We start from the raw sequence: 6490 nt of genomic DNA, 5'->3' as shown, positions 1-6490 counted from the left end.
CATTGATACTGATCTCACTATTTCGGAGCTGTCCACTGCTTTATCCTCCCTCACTAAAGGCAAGACTCCAGGACCTGACGGCTTTCCAGTTGAATTTTACCTACATTTTTCGGATCTCCTTTTACCTAAACTTCTATTTCTTTTTCAATCTTTTTGCTCTACTGGGTCGGCCCAAGGCTCATTTCAGGACGCTACCATATGCCTTATCCCTAAAGATGGTAGGGACCCTAAGTTTTGTAAAAATTATCGACCCATATCTTTAGTTAATGTGGACTATAAGATTTTTGCAAAATTATTAGCTCTCCGCCTTGACCCGCTCTTACCACATCTCATAGGGAAAGAACAATGTGGATTTGTTAAAGGCCGCCTTACTTCAGATATAATTCCAGACTCTTCCTTAATGTGTTAAGTAAAGCCCCCTCACTATCAATTCCCATTGCCGCCATCTCAGTCGATGCTGAGAAAGCCTTTGATCGGGTTGACTGGTCCTTTCTCATGGCTTCCTTAAAATGGCATGGCTTCCACCCTAAATTTATATCTTATATTTCTTTGTTATACTCTTCGCCCAAAGCCTCTGTTCTCGTTAATGGTCAACTCACTTCCCCATTCACGCTTCAACGTGGAGTCCGTCAAGGTTGTCCTTTGTCACCTCTTTTATTTATTTTGGCGCTTGAACCCTTCCTCACCTCTATACGTAACAATCCCTCCATTTCCGGATTCCCTTATGGTGCTCATCATCTTAAATTATCTGCATATGCTGACGATATCCTTTTATTTATTTCAGACCCGGCCACCTCTATTCCCTCTTTATTAAGTGAATTTCAAAAATTCTCTTTGGTCTCAGGTTATAAAATAAATTCTGACAAAACAGAAATTCTTCCGTTAACCAAATTTTGCCTTCCCCACTTCTTTACGGCTACCGGCTTTGCTTGGAATTCTACGAAAATTAAATATCTTGGTGTGCTTTTTTCTAACTCTATTTCCTCTTCTATTCAACTTAACATGAATGCAGTCATCTCTAGAATAGAATCACTACTCGCTTCTTGGAATCCTCTGTTTCTCTCCTGGTGGGGTCGTCTTGACTCCATCAGGATGATGATTGCCCCAATTTTGATCTATTTATTATCCATGCTTCCAATTCGTATCCCTATTTCATATTTCCGCCGCATTGATTCGGTTTTGTCCAAATTTCTCTGGAAACAGAAAAAGGCTCGTATTTCTCTCTTACGCCTCCGCAAATCTAAACTCAATGGTGGAACCAACTTTCCAGACTTTCGCCTTTATCACAAGTCTTTCTCACTTCGACAAGCTTCCCGCTGGCTTTCTCAGGAAACCTCACCCTTTTCTCCCCTTTGGCTTTCTGTTGAACAGGAGTTATTACTTCCTTACTCTTTACAAGAGGTTATCCGCTTCACTTCTAAAGCCCCATGTCTTAACCCCCTTTTATTCAAACATACCTCTTCTCTTCTACGGCCTTTAGTCTCCTCTACTCCGGTCACTCAGGAATCCTTCCTACTATTACCTATATGGTATAACTCACTCATATTAATAAATAACAGACCTATCGCATGGCCCTCATGGAGAGCGAAAGGTATCATCTGGGTACGTCATCTGTTTGATGGCTCATCCCCCTGTTCGTTTCCTCAACTCCAATCTCAATTCCGCTGCCCTTCTTCTTTTGCAAAGAAATTCCTCATCCTTATGGAAACCATTTTAGATCGTTATTATTCTCTTCCGTCTGAGAGCATACCAGCCTCACCTCCCTCTCTACTTACCGTCCTCTCTACTGTTCCTAAAGCTTCCCTTATTTATCGCTATTTCTCAGCCCCTGACCCAGACCGTCTTAAATCGAAATTAGAATTGTCTTGGGAGGAGGATTTGGGTTCTTTATGGTCAACTTCTCTTTGGGACAAAATATGGGCCAGATCTTTGAAGATTTCCCGCACTGCCTCTCTCACTCAATCCCTATTTTTCTTCTATCACAGACTCTACCTTTCTCCTCTTTCTATATCTCGCTTTCATTCTAATTCTATCCCTACTTGCTGGACCTGTAATGCTCCCAATGCAGATCTTTTACATCTTTTCTTCCTCTGTCCATCAGTTCGCATTTTTTGGACTCAGATATTCTCTCGCCTTTCCCGTATTTTCAACATTTCTACTCATTTTTCCACTTCCATTGTGTTTCTGGGTAGCCTTTCAGATGATCTGGATCTCCCTCCACACTCTCACGGCCTTTTTGACCTTATGTTAGCCCTTGCATTACAACACATTGTCTCTAACTGGAAATCCTTGAACAATTTGTCTCTAAATTGTTGGTGGAATCTAGTATGTCAATCACATAGACTTGATGTTGCCTTTGCTTCTTCCTGCAAACCCTCCCGAAATGTTGAACTTTACTGGTTACCTCTCACTTTATATTTAGATCAATCTGCCAAAAAGACATACTCTCCAGTTTCCTCGGATAATTTCAAACCCCCTTGAACACATGTACTCTTGCCTGTAGTTTATGATATTTCAATTTCACTGTTGTGATTTTTCTTTTAGTTTTATACTTGTTTCCTTTTTGCTAAAGGTTCTTATTTCAAATAGTCGCTAAATATTGTGTATTTTACTGTACTCTTTTGACTGACATTTATTGAATTCTCTAGTTTTTACTCACTCCTTTCCTATTACCATGTTTTTATTTGCCTCCCCCTCCTCCCCCCCCCCGTAAAATGCTTCAAAATGCTTGGTTTTTTCACTGTGATATTGGTTACCTATGTTTACTTTATTCCAATCTTTAACTTTTTCTTATATTTTACTGATGTCACCTTATTGTAATATCTGATTTTACTCTAATAAAGCTTTCAAACTTAAAAAAAAAAGAAATGACTGGAGTTACCGACCGCCTGCACTGATGATACATTGGGAGATCCCAGGCAGGTTTTGCACAGAGTGTGTGGCTGACTGGGGCAAAAGGAAAATCAAGATATTTTCTGGTGTTCTGCTTCAATTTAGGGCGGATTTCCTGCTGCAGAGAAATGTTACTCGGTAAACAGCGTCGGAATAGTAACCAGGGCACCCGGGCAATGCCCGAGGGGCCGGTGTTCCAGCTCCAGCTGTGGGTTGCTTTTTTTTAGCAGCCTGGTGGGCAATTTGGGCGGTTTCTGCGTTGCTCGATGCCGCCAGCAGCCTAGTGGGTGCCTGAGTGACCTTTCAAGGGGGCAGATGGGCGTCCATTACCTCTGTTTTATCAACAGCAGAGGTCTCACTCCCTTTCTCTCGCTGGGCCGGCCCATTAATATATGCATACTGAGCGAGGGCAGGGGGCCTGAGCAAAAGTGGCCTCATTTGTTTGCAGGCGTGTTTCACCTGTGTAAACTAATCCGTGCATTTTTTTAACACCCCCCACTCCCCTTTTAATAGAATTTCGCTGAAGCAGTGTTTTGCGGATAGGCAATATGCAAAAGTGGGCCACTTTTTTTGGGGCGTGCCCGGGCCGATTTTTAATCCCAATCCAACTCTGTTGGTAAACCATACAATGAAATATATATATACTAGCAGCCCGTCCCGACGTTGTCCGGGTATGAATTGCTGCCGGCCAGTAGTATATTGTTTTGTAGGATTTCGTTTTGATAGCTTTTCTTATCTGTGACAGGCCTGTGAAACGCTCCGATTCACAGTGCACTGCTGATGCACTTAAGAGTACGCGTTCAGTAGTGTGTGAACTCGAGTTTCCCTACTTTATTTTTCCTTGCAATATTATATAGCGCGAACTTGACAACATGGCATGAGCACAATTTACATTACAGAAGAACACATTCATTTGTGGTAGGCACGGGGAGACAAAGCGATTTGCCTGGAATCACAGGATGTTGAGCTGATGCAGAGATTAGAACGTAGCTCCCCAGCTCTTAAATTCGCAATTTCCGAACTTGTGGCAGGAGGTGTGTCTATAAGTGTATGTCGGTGCTGGCCATCAATGAGAGAGACCTGTGCATTTTTCAAATCGGTGGTGAAAAAATTTGAGTATGTTGCTGGAGATGTGGGCCGCCGTGCCACCAATGTACTTACCGGGGGAGGGTAAACACCTATTATTCTGCAACTTTCACTTCGCATACTTTCATTACGAAAGTACCATTACTCCGCAATGCCATTATAACGCATGGCATTACATTTTATATGCTTTTACCACGCATACATTTACAACGAAATTCTTTGTAAATGCATGAATGATAAAAGCATGGTTTTTTTTAATGTTTGGATAAGGTCAGTATGGTTATAGGGGTATTTGTTTTGGGGTACTGAGGTATATGTTTTGGGGTGTTTGGGTATTTTAAGGGTTCAGATATAGTTTTGGGTTATGGGGTACAGGGGTAGTTTTAGGGTTTAGGGATAGGTATGGGTTTTGGGGTACAGGGGTATTTTTAGGGTTATGGGGTAGGTTTGGGTTTTGGGGTACAGGGGTATTTTAGGGTTATGGGGTAGGTTTGGGTTTTGTGGTACAGGGTTATTTTTATGGTTCAGGGCTAGGTTTGGGTTTTGGGGTACAGGGGTATTTTTAGGGTTCAGGGGTAGGTTTGGGTTTTGGGGTACAGGGGTATTTTAAGGGTTCAGGGCTAGGTTTGGGTTTTGGGGTACAGGGGTATTTTAGGGTTCAGGGGTAGGTTTGGGTTTTGGGGTACAGGGATATTTTTATGGTTCAGGGCTAGGTTTGGGTTTTGGGGTACAGGGGTATTTTTAGGGTTATGGGGTAGGTTTGGGTTTTGAGGTACAGGGTTATTTATAGGGTTCAGGGCTAGGTTTGGGTTTTGGAGTACAGGGGTATTTTTAGGGTTTAGGGATAGGTTTGGGTTTTGGGGTACAGGATATATTTATAGGGTTAAGATGGGTTAGTGTTTAAGGGTGTTGGGGTATTTTAAGGAGTAAGGGTGGGTTATGATTATGGGGTGCAGGGGTATTTAAAGGGAGCAGGGTGGACACCCGAGGCTGGAATGTACAGAACCTGGGAAGAAAAAGTAAAACAATGAAATATTGGGCACAACACTCGCTTTTTTTTTCTGCAATCCCGCGCCCCGCACACGTCCACAGCACACGATATGTGTATATATATATATATATATATATATATATATATATATATATATATATATATATATCTAGCTTTGGCACACTTTTTCAATTCCATGCATGGCCTGTTTTTCCTCTCAGTATTCAGGTAGTCCAGTTCCCTTCATTAGAAATTCAGGACTACAAGTACCAGGATGCTGGCCTGTGTAAACTAGCCATTAATGGTATCGGAAAGCTTGAGAGGAAGGATTTTGGCTGTGTTTCCCCCAATTATTTCTGATTATTCACCCAGTCAAAACGCCTACGGGGGTCCATAATCTGTTATTATGCCCGTGTCGTGCAATGCGGCGAGCAAACCGCAAATCTTTAAAAAGTTACATTTACGTAAGTGCCCTGGGGCAGTCCAAAGTGTGGTCACGGCTGTACGTGATTCAGCAGAGAAAGGACGAGTAACTTTATCGAAAAGATGTGCAGTGACAGAGAAACGCCAAATAAAAGCGTGCATTCCTCATCTGAACTCGCTGAAGGGGGGGGGGGGGCGCTGGCATCCGACTGCCGAAACGAGCGAGACGGCGGAGGACAGAGGCATCCAGGACCCGTCGTCTACAACTGCAAGCTTTCACGGAAACGCCGAGTGAAATTGTATAGTCTGTTCCCAATTATTCTGTGCTGGTAACTCGGCAATGTGCCGCGACTTCCCCCGAACCCTGCGGTGGGCTCCTGGCCTATGTACTTACAGAGACAGCAGGTTCGTTCGGCTAAAAAGGGTTTCTTTTCTGGGGGACGCCGCCCTCCTTCTCTGGTGCGACGTCTGTTCTCTCCTGCGCTGCTGCCGTTTCCTGGTTTGAGAGCTAAGAATGAAAGTAAAACCCGCGTACTCTGCTCACTGGGGTAACCAGCTACCAAGAAGGCTAAGTATGGACAGGGACAGTAAAGAATCGAGGACACAGGGTAAACATTCAGGAAACAGACTGGTGCAGGAGTACAAGCCAAAATAGGGTTATGTTCTTAAGTTTGTATTACAATGTGGAGTGTTGAGCAAACATTTACAAATAGCTGAACAGATTTAAAGGTGAAAAACTAGTAAACATATACACTCCAAGCAGAATTTGACAGCCGACATAAAAGGCACATTTCACAATTCTATCATGAATTAGTTCCTGAAGCATCGCTCCCAGACAAACATAGTCTTACAAAGGCAGTAGCACAACTAGAGAGTGTGAAAAAAATGAGAAAGGAGAGAGGGCTGTGTGTTGAGAGGGAGAGACAGAAGGTTGGAACAGAGAGAGTGAACAGTAAGAGAAGAGGAAAGCAAGCGAGGACTTGTCAGCTGAAAGAGAGAGCAGATCGTGAAAAGAAGACAACAGAAGAAAATGGAGCAGAGAAAAGAGTGACGCAGAGCCAGAAAGATGACGAGGGCGACAGAGAGAAGGATGTAAAG

At 43.1% G+C, this 6490-nt stretch overlaps 1 protein-coding gene across 1 annotated transcript in view; it reads right to left on the bottom strand.

Moving 5' to 3' along the window:
• Positions 1-5922, bottom strand: part of LOC144754384 (ectonucleoside triphosphate diphosphohydrolase 8-like) — a 189322-nt gene extending 183400 nt beyond the window's left edge. The window contains exon 1 of the mRNA XM_078642097.1: positions 5787-5922. The gene's annotated coding sequence lies outside the window, so the exon portion shown is untranslated. The remainder of the gene's footprint in view (positions 1-5786) is intronic.
• Positions 5923-6490: the final 568 nt, after the last annotated feature.

This window comes from Lissotriton helveticus, chromosome 5_1 (genome assembly GCF_964261635.1).
Source record: "Lissotriton helveticus chromosome 5_1, aLisHel1.1, whole genome shotgun sequence".
Taxonomy (NCBI): domain Eukaryota; kingdom Metazoa; phylum Chordata; class Amphibia; order Caudata; family Salamandridae; genus Lissotriton; species Lissotriton helveticus.
The sequence above is the reverse complement of the archived record's forward strand: the minus strand, read 5'-3'. Positions and strand labels throughout refer to the sequence as shown.